We start from the raw sequence: 16,044 nt of genomic DNA, 5'->3' as shown, positions 1-16,044 counted from the left end.
AGCGACCCTTCCTCAGAACGGATGGTAGCCCTGAAAATGTTGATTTATATGCAGAAGAGGCTGAATAGCTGTTAATGGAGACTGTGAGTAGCTAACAATAGAGGTGAGTAATGGAAGACTAAGTGAGTACTAGGCCTGGTGGATTGGGTAGGGGGCATTGAGGAGTTCAGACCCTTAAATCTTTTTGATTCTGAAGAGCTACAGGGTCCACCCACGGAAAATGAGGTGTTGTTGTTCCATCTTGCGTTGAAACGTCCTGGAACACTGCAGCAAGTCTGACGCAGAGATATTAGCCAAGGAGCAGGATAGGGTATTAAACTGGCAGGCAACGGGAAAATCGGAGTCTTTTGCATCGGTACAGCTTGGATATACTGTGAAGTGTTCACCCAGTCTACCTTTAGTTTCTCCAATGTAGAGCAGATCACAATGTGAGGAGGGAATGTAGTAGACCGGATTGTTGGAAATGTTGATAGGATGCTGCTTCACCTGGGAGGTATGTTTGGCCCTTGGATAGTGAGGAGAGACGAGGTAAATGGGAAAGTATAACACCTCCGGCAGGAGAAAGTGTATTGGACCCGTGGGTGGGGGTGGGGGAGGTGGGGAGGAGATGTGGACAGTGAATAGCGAGCGACCAGGGTGTCCTGGAGGAAATGGTCACTTCAGAAGGCGGTAAAAGGGAGAGGAGGCAAATATGTGTCTGGTGGTGGTATCTCGCTGGAGGTGGGGAAATACAGACTGATGATCTTATGCATGTAAATGCTGGTGGGATGGTAGGTAAGGACAGGAAGAACTCTTCCGCTGTTGCAGGATGGAGGAGTGAGGGTGAGGGTAGAAGTGCAGGAGGTGGGTCAGAACTGGTTGAGAGCCCTGTCGACAAAAGTACTGGGGAATTCTCGGTTGAGGAAGAAGGTTGACATTTCAGAGGCCACATTTTTGAAGTTGACATCATCAGAAGCAATGCAGTTGAGAGGGTGGAACTGGGGGAATGAAATGGAGTCTTTGCAGGAAACAGGGTGAGAGGGTGCATACTCTAGGTAGCTGTGGGAGTCAGTGGCTTAATAGTGGATATTAGTGACCCGTCTATCGCCAGAAATAGAAGCAGAGATGTCGAGGAAAGAAAGGGAGGAGTCAGAGATAGACCAGGTGAAAGTGAGGGAGGAGTGAAAATTGGAAACGATGAACTTTTCCAATTCTGGACAAGAAAGAGGAGGAGCAGCTATGATATCATCTATATATCGGAGAAACAGTTGTGGATAGGGGCTAGAATAGAACTGGAACAAGCAATGGTCTATGTACCCCATGAAGGAACAGGTATAACTTCGGCCCACGTGTGCATCCAGACAGCCCCTCTGTCCAGTAGGAGCAATGGGTCTGCCCAGGCAGTTCTGCTTGTGGATTTTCAGAAGGACATAAAAGCGAGCTCTGCTATCAGAAGACCATCAGCTTCGGGACTGTTATGTGGGGGCGAGTGGGTGGGAATCTCCAGATGAAATGTTGTCAGATTTAGTTAATAAAATGGCCTGATGTGCCATGGCAGGGTTATGGAACAGCAGGTGACCTGTGGAGGTGTCTGAGAGCTGGCACTCAGCCTCTGAAATGGAGAGGTGAGTCCACCATACTACAGCAGCACCACCACCCTTATCGGTACAGGCTGAATAACACAGTCTGGGTTTGATCGAAGCTTACAGCATACAGTCTGTTCAGAGAGTGATAGGTTGGATAGGATGACGGGGATGCAGAGAAATTAAAACATCCAGTGTCACATTGAAAGTTCTCAAAGAACAGATTGAGTCAAAGTAAACGCCAGAGGAATGGGTCTTGGTGGAGGGAGAGTGTTGGAGCTAGGTTCCAAGTGAGCAGGTCAATGAAGGTACTAAAAATATAGAAAGTGGAGGGCTAAACTTAAGAAGTCAGCGGAAGAGCAGGAGGAGGGATGATAAAACATTAGCGGGTAAGCTTAGCAAGAATCCAAATTCATTTTTTTGATTTATTAAGGGGAAGACGATAACTTGGGAAAGAATGCGAGTGTTATGGACTAAGGGGACAGTCTGTCCACAGAGACAGAGAATATGTTAAATACATTCTACGGATCGATCTTGAGTTTGGAGAAACAGTTTCTGGGTTCAGGGAGAGTGACCGTTTGACACTTGAGCAAATTGACACAAGAGCTGAGGAAGAATTGGAAGTTTATGCAAGATAGCATGGGCAAATCACCAGATTAAAGACCACCAAGTCTCACATCAGTGAGAGGGAAACAATTGTAGAAAATTCGGAGGGCTGTTGAGGCTGGATCATTAAATATCTTCAAGGCTGAGACAGAAAGATTTTTATACAAATGTTACGGGGAAATCGCAGGAAAATGGAATGGGGGATTAGCAAAATAAATATAACCTAATCGAAGGAAAAGCAGACTCAGTGAGAGGACAGACATATTGTTGCCCCTAGGTCTAATGGTGTTCTTTTCCAATAGCCCTGTATTCACAGGAACATCCACCTCTCTCACTATGGAGTGAGACATAGCTTGGAATGCAAGCGAGGGATTCAAGGAATTCATAAACGCGATACGAATAGATAGAAAGTACGAGAGGACTGCGATAACACGGATTGCCTGTCGGGGTGAGGATCTGCATCGACATAGTCTCCACTACCAGAAGGAAGACCTCAGCAAGACACCCTCCAAGGCCAAGCAGAGACCTGCACTGGGGAGCAGGTAGTCAGAGGCCAGATGTCAAGGAGTGCTGAAGGCCTAAACACGACATCACTGTCGTGTCTCCTTCCTTCCCTGACCAAAACTGTACATGGAGGGGTAGAGAGACATGCCGTTGTAGCAGAGTAAGCAGTAAGGCTTTGACACGAGAGGCTTCGGACAGCTCCAGCTCGGCAAAATGTACAGGGAAACTGAAATAAAGTCCTTTTAACTTTATTGTTACAGCAGTCGAGATGGCAGTCGTACGTTCCTTTTGTGGGATGTGGGAGCTCACGGAGATTTCCACCGTCCCTGAAGACTACACTTGTGGAATGTGCACCCAGCTTCAGCTCCTGGGAGACCGTGTTAGGGAGCTGGAGCTGGGCGGCACGGCACGGTGGCTCAGTGGTTAGCACTGCTATCTCATAGTACCAGGGACCAGGGTTCAAATCCTGGCTCGGGCAACTGTCTGTGTGGAGTTTGCCCATTCGAGCCCGTGTCTGCATGGGATCCTCTGGGTGATGCGTGTTTCCTTCCACAATTCAAAGATGTGCAGGTTAGGTGCATTGGTCATGCTAAATTGCCTGTAGTGTTGGGGATTGGGTCTAGGTGGGCTGCTCGTCAGTGCAGATTTGTTGGGCCGAAGGGCCTGTTTACACACTGTAGGTAATCTAATTTAGGATGCACTCAGGGTCATCCGAGATACTGCGAACTTCATAGATAAGTGCGTTAGTGTGGTGGCCACACCCAAGACACACCCTAGTTATGTTTCTTTAATGACTGTAATATTCCAGTCCAATGTTCATCGCCCTCAGTTCATTAGTTTTACCTGTCAGTCCTGTTGTATTTAAATAAACACAATTTAATCCAACAGGCGTTCCTTGCTTCCTGTCATGTTCCAGGCAGAGAGTAGCTGTGAGACCACCAGGAATGGCAAAGGGAGTAGGCAGGGAGTGCAGAAATCAAATCCCCTGTGGCCATTCCCCTCGATAACAAGTAGACCATTTTGGATTGTTGGGGACGATGTCCGTTTAGGGGAAAGCAGCAGTAGCCAGGTTGGATGGTACTACAACTGGCTCTGGGGCACAGCGGGAAAGGGTAAAGGTAAACAGGACGTTCAAGATAGGAGGGTCGATTGTTCGAGGGACAGATCGGAAATTCTGTGGCCACAAACGGGAATCCAGGATGGTGCGTTACCTCCCAGGTGCTAGGGTCCAGGATGTCTGCAAGTAGCTGCAGAACAATCTGAAGGGGTTGGTGAGCAGCCAGAAATCAATATGCACGTTGGCACAAATGATACCCGTAGATATAGGGACGAGGTCCTGCAGCGTGATTATAGAGAGCTAGGAGAAACATTTAAAAAGAAAACCTTGACAGTGGTAACCTCCTGAGAGGGGGATTACCATCCGAGGCATGCACTGTAGGGGACACCAGTATCTTGGTGGCCAGTTTTGCTAGTGTTACAAGGGTGGGTGTAAACTAGATTGGCAAGGGGTGGTATCCTGAAGAGCAGGGAGGCAAGTGTGAGGCTGGAAGGAGATACAGTAATCAGAAATGGTAAGATTAGGCTGGAAAACGACAGAGAGAAATGTCTTTTGAATTAAATTGCATCTATTTGAATGCAAGAAGGCCTACAGGTAAGGCTGATCAACTCAGGGCATGGATAGGTAGGTGGGACTGGTATATTATAGCCATTACACAAACATGGCTAAGTGATGGATAGGACTGACAGCTTAATGTGGCAGGGTACAGGTGCTTTAGGTGAGACAGAGATAGCGGAAGGATGGAAGGGGAGTTGCATTTCTGATTAAGGGGAGTGCCACAGCAGTAATCAGAGATAAAATAACTGATGGATCACCCAGTGAGGCTTTGTCAGTGGAGTTAAGAAATAGGAAGGGGTTGGTGAGGTGATTGGAGATGTCCTCTTGGCCCCCAAATAATCAACAGGAATGAGAGTCACAAATATGCAGTGAGAGAGGGGAGACCTGCAGGAGTAACAGAGTTATCATAATAGGGGATTTTATTTTTTCTAATACAGACTGGAACGGCCAGAGCGTTCAGGGATTTGATGAGACAGAATCTGATAAAAGCTTCAGGAAAGTTTCCTCAAGCAGTATACAGAGTGTCCTATTCGGGAAGGGGCAAAACTCGAAAGTTTCTTCGGAAATAGGGCAGGGCAGGTGACTGAGTTAACAGTGGGGTAGCACTTTATCACAAGTAACCATAGTTCTATTAATTTTCAAATAGTTATGGAGAGGGACAAAACTGGTCCACAGTGTCATGTTCGAACTTGGGGCGTGGCTCAGGTCCAGGCAGCTGGGATCAAGGGAATCCCTGGAGGTATATAAGAGATACAGGATTTTACTGAAGAAGGAAATCAGTGAGGTGAAAAGGGGGCAAGAAAGAGCCTTGGCTGAGAAGATTAGGATGAATCCAAAAAGGTACTGTAAATATATTAAAAGAAAAATCAATAACTGGATAGAAAATAGGACCCCTCGAAGACGAATGTGGACAAGTATGTGTGGAACTATAAGAGATGGGTGAAGTCCTCAACGAATATTTCTATTCTATGTTTACCGTGGAGAAAGACATGTTGACTTGAGAACTTGAGGAAGATAGTGGTGATACCTTAGGGACAATCCATGTCATAGTAGAGGAGATTTTGGACGTACTGGAATGTTTGAAAGTGGATAAATCTCATTGTCCTTACCCGATATATCCAAGAACACCACAAGGGGCTCCAGAAGAATTTGCGGGGACCCTGGCTTATCATGTTTATCATCAGTAACGACAGGTAATGTCCTGGAAGATTTGAGATTAGCAAATGTTGTGCCCTTATTCAAGAAGAACTGAACAAAAAAAGCCTTGGAACTATAGACCAGTAGGTTGAACATCTGTGGTAGGTACGTTACTTGCGAAGGTTCTGAGGGATAAGATTTACATGCATTTAGAAAGACAGGCTTTGATTAGGAATAGTAAGTGTGGTTTTGTGCGAGGAAGTTTGTGCCTGACAATTCTCTGAATGTAATTGGATGATGTGATCAGGAAGATTGACTTGGGTGGGACAGTAGACCTCAAAACATGTGGTGCTGGATAAGCACAGCAGGTGTTCGAGGGACAGGAGAATCTTTGTTTCGGACATAAGCCCTTCATCAGGAACGTCCAAAACATCGATTCTCCTGTTTCTCTGATGCTGCCTGACCTGCCGTGTTTATCCAGTGTCACACTTTTCGACACTGATCTCCAGCATCTGCCGTGCTCACTTTCTCCATGGGCGGTAGATTTAGTCGATATGGATTGCAGTTACACCAGAACAGAATGAGGTTTTTCAGCCCCTGGAGCCTGATGTACAATTACAGGAGGAGGCCAATAAGTCCCTCGGGCCTATAAAACTGTAACCAGATCATGCAGCACCAGTATCCATTGCACAGCAACAGGATCAATCTGTTCAGCTGCTTGAATCAGTATCACAGGAAATGGAAGAGGCCACAAAGTGACTGGACTATGGGGTATACTGGAATAAAACCAGGCTACATAGCCCCTCAGACCTGCCCTTCCATTCAGTAAGTCAGGGTTGATTTGCACTCGGCCGCAATTTCTCTTTAATGCCCAATTCTGTGTAGCCCTCGACTCTCTGACTGGTCAAAACCCAATGAAACCCACTCACTCCCCCCCAAAATTTCAGTGATGTGGCCCCCGCTAACTGTGTGGTCCCAACCATCACGACTCCCTGAGAGAAAGAAACACTCCCCACACATATACCTTGGCCTATTGACATGGATGCAAGATATGAACACAGCATAAAGTGACTGGTCCTGATATCAGGTCAGTATTTGATTGAGCAAGATGTCAAGGAGACTGAACAAAATTTAACTTGATGGGAATCAGTTTTAAACTCCCCGCTGGTTGAATCATTCAGAGCACAATGGGGCTGTTGGATATCAATCCTCCCAGTCCCTGGATATCTCTGTGTGGAATCCTCAGGGGAGCTTCGTTGGCACAAACATCTTCAGCTGCTTCATCAATGTCTTTCTCTCTGTCAAACGATCAGGGGTGGGGATGTTCTTTGAAGATTATACAATGTTCAGAACAATGAGTCACCTCCGAAAGTACTAAAGTATCAAATCTGGACAACTTCCAAGCTTGTGCTGTTAATGTATAGGAAACATTAATCAAAAGCACTGCTGGCCACTAAACATTTCCACGGTTAAAAGAAAGAGGAACCCCTTCACAGTAATATAAGAAAGCCATTCAGCCCATCAGATCTATTGGATAACAAGAGGCGCAATGCATTCACTCACTCCTGCTTATTACACAAGAAGACAATTTAAAATAAAAGCACGTGTTGGAATCCAAATACATACGCAGGAAGCTGGAAGAACGTAATAAGCCAGGCAGCACAAAGACTTTGAGAAGTGAACGCCTTGAATATAACCCTTCGTCAGGGCTGTGGATGGGAGTAATGGTGGCTATGGATAAAGTGGCGGGTGAGGGAGGAGGAAGCAGAGTGGCGAGGTGGGGACAAGTGAACACAAACAAAGGGTATCAGCGAGTTGTTGATAGGAGGGCTGAATCCAGTTGGTGGCTGGACAAAAGGTTGCTCAGAGTAATGGAAGGGAGGGGAGGGCTTGGGAAGGGAGTCGTGGGATTGGGAGGGAGGTTATTAGAAATTGGAGAATTCAATGTTGAGTCCCCAGGGTGTAGGCTGCACAGGTGACAGATGAGATCTTGTTCCTCCAAATTATGGTTTGGTTCATTGTGGAAATGGAGGAGGCCAAGGATGGCTATGTCAGAAAGGGATTGGGAAAGAGAATTGAAATCGGAAGTGAATGTGAGGTCTTCAATTCCACCTAACAACCCTACCTTTTAGCTTCCAACCGGATTCATCCCTCCCATTGCCCAACCAGGTTGCACCAACCACTTGTGTCCACCTAGCCATAACTCACCATCCCTCTAATCTCCCTACTCCACTCCCTTCCCTCTTTATCTGCAGCTCCCCTTACCCCCAACCCAGTTCTGAAGAACGGTTATACCTGAAATGTTGACTTTCCCAGCTCATTGATGCTGCCTGGCTTGCTGTGTTCTTCCAGCCTTCTGTTTGTCTCCTTTAATTCAGGAAGATAGAGTCTAGTGAGCACAACGTGCTGGTAGGCAGAAACCAAGGGTTGCCCACTGAAGTCCTTGAACCTGTGCCCTTGGGTCAGAAGGAAGACATTCAGTTCCTCGAGACACTGACACATGAACAGAAAAAGTCATTCAGCCCCTCCAAACTGTTACACTAAATAGGAGGATGTCATTGTTCCTGCAACACGACAAACCAATGAGGAATAGACTGCACAGGCAGGCTCCTCAATGTTGTTCCTCCTGGTTCCATTGCTAATTGTACACACGTGTTATGTTAAAGTGGTTTGCAGACCATGAGGAGGGAAAGTGATTGGTTTGTACCAAGTCCCAAGGAGGCATCTTCCATCGCTGAGATGTCATGGACTAGGCTAGACCACTCCAAACACTTGTAAGCAGGCAGCCCAGAGCATACCTTTGCAACTTATTTCGGTACGTTTATAATGAAAATTAACCGGAGTAATTTAGTTGGGGTGACTGGTAGATTTTAAAACAGACAAATACTTTATTCATAAAATTACACAATGAAACACAAAGAACAGAATAAATAATCACTACAGAATTCAACCTATTCAGCTAGACTTAATTATGCTGTTCCTAATATACACAACTGTTCCAATAAGCAAACTCCCAATAAAAACCAGTATAAATGGAACACAAACTTCCAGATTGAAGTTGAAGGTCAGAAAAGAGAGAGAGTTTCCACACAGCTCCCAGTTGAACTTCCCTGTTCAAGACTCAACTGACAACTGCTCAGCTCAGCGAGTTCAGCTAAAATACCTCACCACTCTCCGTTCATTATACTGGTCACTTATAAAGCGTGACCACTTTGGCCTGAAGTCTTATCTGTTTCCTTATAAACAAAAGGCCTCTGAAAATCATTTTCATCTTTGTACCAAAGCAGGCTGATTGGAGCTTGGCCCCGTTTTACCTCTGAAAAAAACAAGGGCAGAGTCTCCTTGCGCTAAGGAACAGCTTTTAGACAAAAAAGGGACTTGCTTTGTGACATGTCTTTGCCCCCCTTAAAAAAAAAGAACCATCAATGTTAAAAGTGGCTGCATTTTTAACCCTTCAAACCCAGTTAGTAGTCTCAAAACTGACAGATACACTATATTAATTGTAAACATTCAAACATGCACAAACCCATGTTAATTCAGGCCGTGGTGTACCCACCACCAAACACCTCCGTATCTCATTCGAGTCTGAATAACTCATCAGCTTTCACGTTTTCACGACCTGCCACACGCACAATTGTCAGATCGAATGGCTGCAACAACAAGCTCCATCTAAACAGTCTGACATTTTTGTCTTTAATTTTTTCCACAAATATCAATGTGTTGTGATCAGTGTATGCGATTGTCTCAGATGCATTGCTGGTAATATAAACACAGTTATGGTGTAATGCCAACACCAAGTTTAAAGTCTTTTTCTCCACCATTGAACATTTCTGTTGATGAACGTTCGACTTCCCAGAAAAATACCTGATGGGTCTTTCTATTCCCTCATCATCCTCCTGCAGGAACACCGGACCGATACCCACATCACTGGCATTGATAGCCACCTTGAAAGTCTTCATATCATCGAGTGTAGCTAATACTGGGGGCAGTGTTAACACAGTTGTTAGGCTGTAAAATGCCTCTTGCCAGCCCTCTGTCCACTGAGAGTTCTTGCCCTTGACAATTCGGTGAGTGGAGCAGCCACACTGCCTAAAGTTTGGCACAAACTTTCAGTAAAATCCAGTCAATCCCAGGAACCGTAGTAATGCATATTTCTTTTTTGTTGACGGCGTGGAACATTCCCGAACTACTTTTGTTTTTGTATCTCATGGGGCCATTGGTCCATGTCCAATAATGTGACCCAGGAATGTGACTTAGGCTTTCTCAAATTCACTTTTATCTAGGTTTACCAACAATCCTGTCTTCTGAAGTCAATCAAACAAGACCGCTAAATGCTGTAAATGTTCCTTTCATGAGTGACTAAAAACCACCAGGTCATCAATGTACACCACATAGTTAGGTAATCTGGCAATGACCTTATTATCTGTCTCTGAAATGTGACTGGATCGTTTTACATACCAAATGCGACAACTTTGAGCGGATATAGTCCAATTGGTGTTATGAAAGCTGAAATTGCCTTTGCTCTCTCTGACAGAGATCCTTGCCAGTAGCCTCTGAGCAAATCTAACTTATAAATGCAATTAGCTTCTCCCACCTTTCCGACACAGATCTTCAAACATGGAATTGGATATGCAACAGTCTTTGTAATGAAGTTGACTAGGTGATAGTCCACACATCGCCATTGGGTAACATCTGGCTTTGCCACCATAGCTATAGATGAGCTCCAATCACTGTGACTCACTTCGATTATGCCATCTTGGAGCGTGTGCTCTATCTCCTTCTGAATCAGTGCCAACTTTAGAGGGGAATGCCTTTCAGGATGTTGCTTAATCGGAACAGCATCTCCTGTGTCTTCATCACGCACAATTATGTTCGTACTTCCCAGTTTATTTCCGCATATCTCTCCACGAAATCGTAATAACTCTTTCAGGTCACTATGATTTTCTTGTGGAAGGTAACTCAGTAATTTATCCCAATTTTTGACAACTTTCTCATTGTTCAACTTGATATAGGAATGTCCAATTCAGAATCCTCTGAACTTGGGTCTTCCTTCTGTGATGTAATCATTAACACCTTCTCCTCTTGCTTTCCTTCTCTATCAAAATACCTGTTGAGCATATTCACATGACACACTCTGTGAGATTTCATCCAGTCTCGAGTCCGTACCAAGTAGTTCACCTCATTCAATTTCTTCCCAATTTGATAAGGTACACTAAAACGTGCTTCTAAAGGCTCAACTGTTACTGGAAGTTACACCAATACCTTATTCCCAATTACAAAATTGCGAATTTGTGATTTCTGATCCACTTCCTGTTTCATTGTATGCTGCGATACTTTTAAATGCTGTCTACCCAACTCTCCAGTTCTATTTAATCGTTCCCTGAAATTTGACACATTGTCCAAATGGGTGGTCTCTAATTCTGCCTTATTCATTTCTCCTTAACCAATGGTAATGGTCCTTTTACTTCATGCCCACAAATTTATTCAAATAGACTGAATTTGGTCGATTCATTCCGTGCGTCTCTGATCACAAATAGTTCAAAAGGAATTTCCTTATCGCAATCATCTGGATTATCCTGACCATAAACCCTCAACATGGTCTTCACTGTTTGATACCATCTCGCTCATGCTCACTGTGATTCCGAATACTACATAGTAGATTTGAATTGCTTTATTCCAAAGTTATCCATCACCTGCTTGAATAGTTCGGATGTGAGGTTTGATCTGTCTGGATCTCTATTGGTAGTCCGTACCTAGTTAAAAAATAAGTTTTTTTTCTAGAACTCTTTTAGCTGTGATGCTGCATAATGGGTCTGCCTCGGGAAATCTACTTGACACATCCATTACTGTTAATTAATACTTATTCCCACTTTTTGTTTCAGATAGGGGACCTACACAATCTATCAAGACTCTTGTGAAAGGTTCCTCAAATGCTGGAATAGGTATTAAAGTTGCAGGTTTTATGACTGCCTGTATGACATATTTGAGACGTCTGGCAAAATTCAACTACATCTTTGTGTAGTCCAGGCCAGTGAAAATATCTTTGTGTTTCAGCCTGTAATGTCTTCACCCCGAAATGATCTCCAAGTGGTAGCTCATGTGCCACTCGCAGCACCTCCTTTCTATACCCACCAGGAAAAACAATTTGATGAATTTCTGTCCACGTCTGATCTGCTTCAGTGTGTGCTGATCTCCGTATCCGCATTAAGACATCATTTGTTAAGTAATAACATACAGGAATACGTTCATTCTCTTTCTTTCTAAATATTTTTTGATATAACTTTTGTAACTCCTCATTTTTCTGCTGTAATTCAATCAGCTTAGCAGAGCTAAAAATATGTTCATGTTTTCCTACTTGCTCCTTCTCTGTTCCACTTATCTGATCAAAAAGAAACTTTCGGATAACTCTACGTCAGCTTCCTTATCTGTGCTTTTATCCTGCTTAAACCTGTGCATCTGTGATCTTCTGGTCACGCAATCAGGGGAAATTCCTGGATAAACATTCTCCAGGTCTTCAGTTGCCTGCATCTCCACTGGCATTTCAACTAGAGTAGGCAGCACGCCTACCAGTGAATTAGCTGTATCATTTGCAAGGACCAATTTTATTCCTGGAGCTGAGAGTTAGGGGTCTAGTACTTCTACCACAGTTTCTCCACTCTTTTCTGGACTTTCTAGCCTCACTTTACATAACTGAGCACTTTTTTCCTCATTATGAATTCCTGCTACCAACACATTTTCTGGCAATAATTTCTCAAGAGTGCATAAAGCCTCACCCCTCAGCATGACAGACTGAAAAGATCCTCTGTCAATTAATATTGGATCCTCCTTTCTAATTACTCCTGGCCTATGTGAATAAACCTTACCCTTTCATGCAAGTTTTTTATGCAGATTTGGCACGTCCACTTATCATCTCGTACACTCTGAGGCAGTTGCCGACCTTCCCTTATGCGTTTTGTTACGAGTCTAACAAAACTTCCAGGCTTGTCTAGTTATCCTACATCTGGTTTTCTCCCAGCTCACCAACACTGTGATTTTGTGTGGCCCAGTTTATTACAATTAAAACACCATATTATTTTAACTTCTTTGTCCCCCCCTCCCCCCAAGGTTTTCTTTATTACTGTGGTAAATTATCCTTATGATCTATGCTGTGATCTATCTTTCCCTTTGCACGTGAGCATATATCTTTGCTCCAACTTCTGTCCCTCAGAGACCAGAACTGGTTCTGGAAGCCAAACCAAGTTTGTGGACCAGTTCATAATCATCAGCCATTTCAGCAGCTAACCTTGCTGTTTACACTCTCTGCTCTTCCACCTGAGTTTGCATTACTTCAGGTAGTCAATTTTTGAATTCCTCCAAGTACTAAACTCTCTAAGGGCAAGAGAGCTTCGCTTGAATTTTAAAGCTCTTATCCAACTATCGAAATTAGTCTGTGTGATCCTTACAAACTCAGTGTAGGTTTGACCAGGATCCCTCATTAGAATCCTGAAAGGTTGCCTAAGCAGATAATTTTTTTAACCTCCTCATACTCCCCAGATACCTCCTCTGACAGGGATGTGAATACCTCAATAGTCCTACCTACAATTTTCTTTTGGATCAACAAAGCCCACATTGCGTCTGGCCACTGCATTTGTTTCGCCAACTTTTCAAATGAGATGAAAAGTGCATCACATTCTTCTCATCAAACTGAGGCAATGCTTGAACATACTCAAACAAATTCTCACTAGGCTTCTGACTGCCAGGGGCTTGCTTATCCTCACACTCTTCCAGACTAAGCGCACCCTCAGCCGTTATCTCCAGCCTTTTACACTAACTTTCCTTTTTAAGTGTTAGTTTTTGCTATTCAAATGCTCTCTCTTTCTCTCTCCCCGTTGTCATTCTTTCTTTTTACTCTCTGTTCTGCTGCACTCTTCTCACCCCCCCCCCCCCCCCCCTCTCTGCATTTTATCTGAAGTCAAATGTTTCATTTTGGCCGCCCATTCCTTACCTCGCGACGTTAACTCAAGATGTTTCATTTGCAACTGAATTCTTGCCATCTCTGATTCTCATGGTTTCTCCAGCAAGTTTAATTGACGAGCTACTGCTGTAATTAACTCTCCTTCCCTTACAAATGCAGTCAGTTCCAATTCCAGCCTCTCCGTTAATTCTTGCAACTTGGTCTTATTCACTTTTCGTAAAATTTCCAAAGTCACTACATGCACACCCAGGAAACGTTTGGCGACTGACATAGCCATTACTATTCTAAGCTTTGTCAACCCAATCAAACTAATACCCGAAATAAAGACACTAGCATCTCCCACTCGTTGTTAAAAATCTAGCAATGAGCCCCCAGTCTGTTATGGACGAGGCTAGACCACTCAAAACATTCTTAAGCAAGCAGCCCAGAGCATAACTTTGCAGTTTGTTTTGGTAATTATCCAATGAAAATTAACCGGAGTAATTTAGCTAGGGTGATTTTAAATCAGACAAAAACGTTATTCATAAAGTTACACAATGAAACACAAAGAACAGAATAAAGAACCCGTACAGAATTCAACCTATCCAGCTAGACTTAAATATGCTATTCCAAATACAGACAATAGTCCCAATAATCAAACTTCCTTGAGAAAACTTTATAATGGAATGCATGTTTCCAGGTTGAAGCTGAAGGGCAGAAGAGAGAGAGCGTTCCCACACAGCTCCCAGTTGAACTTCCCAGTTCAAGACTCAACTGAATACTGCTCAGCTCAGTTCAACTCAGCGAGCTGACAACTCCCTGTTCATTATCCAGGTCACTTCTAAAGCATGACCACTTTGGCCTGTAATTTCAACTGTTTACATTTAAATAAAAGGCCTCTGAAAATCTCTTTCATGTCTGATCGTAGCCTGGCCCCGTTTTATTGTCCCTCTGAAAAACATCAAGAACAGAGTCTATTTGAGCCAATGAACAGCTTTTAGCAAAAAAGGATTGGTTTGTGACAGAGAAGATAGGCTAGTGTTCTGTATGGAGGTCAGAAGCTGGTGGGAATGGCTAATACTATCAGAGTGTGGCTGATGACAGATTTGTGAACAACATGACGTTCAATGCAGGGTCACACACCAATTGTACATCCCGACGGTGAGAGTTCTTTCCGAACCTGGAGCTCTCTCTCTCTCAACCAACATGGGGGCTCCATAGAGATCTGTAAACTATCATAGAGTCATAGAATCCTATAGCACTGAGACAGGCCCATTAGCACAAACTGGTTCATGCTAATCAAAATGTCCGTCCATGCTAACCCTATTACCCTGCGCTTGGTCCATATCCTTCTAAATCTTTCCTATCTATATATTTGTCCAAATGTGTAGACACATATCATGGAAAACATGTTATATCTAATGCTATCCATGTTTTTTTTAGATTACATTACAGTGTGGAAACAGGCCCTTCGGCCCAACAAGTCCACACCGACCCACCGAAGCGAAACCCACCCATACCCCTACATTTACCCCTTACCTAACACTACGGGCAATTTAGCATGGCCAATTCACCTGACCCTGTACGTCTTTGGACTGTGGGAGGAAACCGGAGCACCCGGAGGAAACCCACGCAGACACTGGGAGAACATGCAAACTCCACACAGTCAGTCGCCTAAGGCGGGAATTGAACCCGGGTCTCAAGCGCTGTGAGGCAGCAGTGCTAACCGCTGTGCCACGGTGTTTTGGAAATAATGAGTGTTGATTCATAACACTCCAGTGATAATGCAATCACGTTTTATTCTTTTAGTGTGTCTACAGATTAAACACTCATTTCCGTCACACTCTGCTCATGGTACCATCACCGCAGGGATTAGTCTGGTGAAACTCCATCACACCTACCAAGGAGATCATTGATTATAAATAAAAGAAAATACTGTCTCAAGTACACTCCACAACTGCAGGACGGTGTCTTCACTTTTATACTTTAATCATTTTGTAATGAATGCTCCTACTCATTTATTGTGCTGATTACTTGCTGAGTCATGGAGTCATAGAGATGCACAGCATGGAAACAGATCCTTCAGTCCGACCCATCCATGCCGACCAGATATCCCAACCCAATCTAGTCCCTCCTGCCAGTACTTTACTGCTCTGTATGAATTCTGTTAGTGCCTCATGATCAAGGACATTCAGCTTCTTTTCACCAAGAGCACTTCCCATCATCTCGCCTTCTTATAAATACAAAATGCGAAGGATGGCATTTTTTGCCAATCATTTATTTGCCTTATGAAGCAAAGTCACACCAACAACAGCATCACTGTTGCCAGTGCAGTTGACTGGAGATACTGAGGAGGCGATGATCTAGATGTATTATCTCCGAATATTAATCCACGGAATCAGGTAATGTCCCAGATACCGGATCCGAATCCCACAATGGCAAATGTTGGAAATTGAATTCAATAAAATATCAATTAAGAATCAAATGAAACAATGAAACATTGTTGATTGTCCTACCTGGCACCCTCATGCCCTTCAGGAAAGGAAATCTACCATCTTTAGCTGGTCGGGCTTACATGTAACTCCAGACCCACAGCAATGTGGTGAACTCTCAGTTGCAGTTTGAAATAGCCAAGCCAGCCACTCAGTTATATCAGTCACTTCAAAGCCTCAAAGAAATGAAACCGC

Source organism: Chiloscyllium plagiosum, unplaced genomic scaffold (genome assembly GCF_037043375.1).
Source record: "Chiloscyllium plagiosum isolate Xiang-an unplaced genomic scaffold, Cpla_swu_hap1 HiC_scaffold_33, whole genome shotgun sequence".
Classification (NCBI taxonomy): domain Eukaryota; kingdom Metazoa; phylum Chordata; class Chondrichthyes; order Orectolobiformes; family Hemiscylliidae; genus Chiloscyllium; species Chiloscyllium plagiosum.
Note: the sequence above shows the minus strand (reverse complement) of the source record.